The sequence below is a fragment of the Saccopteryx leptura genome, chromosome 3, assembly GCF_036850995.1.
Source record: "Saccopteryx leptura isolate mSacLep1 chromosome 3, mSacLep1_pri_phased_curated, whole genome shotgun sequence".
NCBI lineage: Eukaryota > Metazoa > Chordata > Mammalia > Chiroptera > Emballonuridae > Saccopteryx > Saccopteryx leptura.
Window position 1 is genome coordinate 158,733,044 of NC_089505.1, and position 1,839 is coordinate 158,734,882.

The 1,839-nt window shown below is 43.1% G+C and overlaps 1 non-coding gene across 1 annotated transcript; it reads right to left on the bottom strand.

Annotated features, from left to right (window-relative positions):
• Positions 1 to 823: 823 nt before the first annotated feature.
• TRNAI-GAU (transfer RNA isoleucine (anticodon GAU)) lies at positions 824 to 899 on the bottom strand. Its single transcript has one exon. It is a non-coding gene; the product is annotated as a tRNA-Ile (tRNA).
• Between the last annotated feature and the right edge of the window lie 940 nt (positions 900 to 1,839).

Sequence of the window (1,839 nt, forward strand, 5' to 3'; positions counted from 1 at the left end):
TCTTCATGACTCAGTCTAGGAAGGTTGTATTGTTCTAGGAATTTATCCATTTCTTCTAGATTGTTGTATTTGGTGGCATATAATTTTTCATAGTATTCTACAATAATTCTTTGTATATCTATGATGTCTGTGGTGATCTCTCCTCTTTCATTTTGGATTTTATTTATTTGAGTCCTGCGCCTTTTTTCCTTGGTGAGTCTTGCCAAGGGTTTGTCAATTTTGTTGATCTTTTCAAAGAACCAGCTCCTTGTTTTATTGATTTTTTCTATAGTTTTTCTGTTCTCTATTTCATTTATTTCTGCTCTGATTTTTATTATCTCCTTTCTTTGGCTGGTTTTGGGTTGTCTTTGTTCTTCTTTTTCTAGTTCCTTAAGGTGTGAAGTTAAGTGGTTTACTTCGGCTCTCTCTTGTTTGTTCATATAGGCCTGAAGTTTATCACTAGTTTTAATCAATTCTTATTAAATCTATATCTGGTTTGGAATTCATTTTTTGTTTGGGTTTTTTTTGTTTTGTTTTGTTTTTTTGTTTTTTTTGTTTTTGTATTTTTCTGAAGTTGGAAACAGGGAGGCAGTCAGTCAGACTCCCACATGCGCCCGACCAGGATCCACCTGGCATGCCCACCAGGGGGCGATGCTCTGCCCATCTGGGGCGTCGCTCTGTTGCAACCAGAGCCATTCTAGCACCTGAGGCAGAGGCCACAGAGCCATCCTCAGCGCCCGGGACAACTTTGCTCCAATGGAGCCTTGGCTGCAGGAGGGGAAGAGGGAGACAGAGAGGAAGGAAAGGGGGAGGGGTGGAGAAGCAGATGGACGCTTCTCCTGTATGCCCTGGCTGGGAATCGAACCCAGGACTACTGCACATCAGGCCGATGCTCTACCACTGAGCCAACTGGCCAGGGCCTGGAATTCTTTAGAGAGCCCAAATTGCAAAATGTTTTAAAAATATAATTTGCTGCCTGAGTTCACCTTTATAAATACCATCCTCACAGGTGAATATACCCTTTTATACCTTCATTCAATGAATGTTTGTTGAGCATTAGTAATGGGCTAGGCACTAGGGTAATTTGGCAGAGAAATTCCTAAATCCTGCTGCTGTTCTTTCTGAAGCAAACAAGTCCTCCTGACACATCACTGATTCTTAAGAACAAATACCGGACAGAAAGGTCCCCAGTCAAATTATATATAAAATCAACTGCCTTCGGAATTTAAAAATTTATACTATAGGAAAATGTATGACGTATAGACTATTGCCCTTCAGTTCGCAGTAGTCCTGCATCTTGTTCTCATTCTCTTAAGTCTGGTTATTATTAAGTAGAGAGCATTCGCAACACACGACAGCATATTAATTTCCACTGGCAAAATGTCAACTAGAATAACTGTTTTTTACATGTGGTTGGCATGTATACGTATGGAGGTTGCTAAATCTCCACATGTGTTCTAAAACTGAGACGGGGCTGGGTGTGCAGAGACGAGGGTCTCACCAGGGACTGTGCTGCCCATCTGGCTCGTCACCTTCTGGATGCGACCTCATCTCCAGAATTAACATTTGGAGGCTCTCCAAGGAAACAGTCTCTGTGGCCAATACTCAATCCAGCCTCCAGTCACGCTGCTGGAATTATATAGGCCAGCGAGAGCATGGATTTATCTCGAAGGCCATCACTGTACTATTAGACGGGGGTATGCTCCCTTCCTGGAGCTCTGCGTGTCAGAGACACTAATCCTCTTGCCTGAGGAGAATTGAATCAGGCCAAGCTGACCAAACTGCCAAACCAGGCAGCACCACATTAGTCAGAGACCTCCCCGGGGTACAGATATACAGAACTGAGAGCTTGGCCACAAG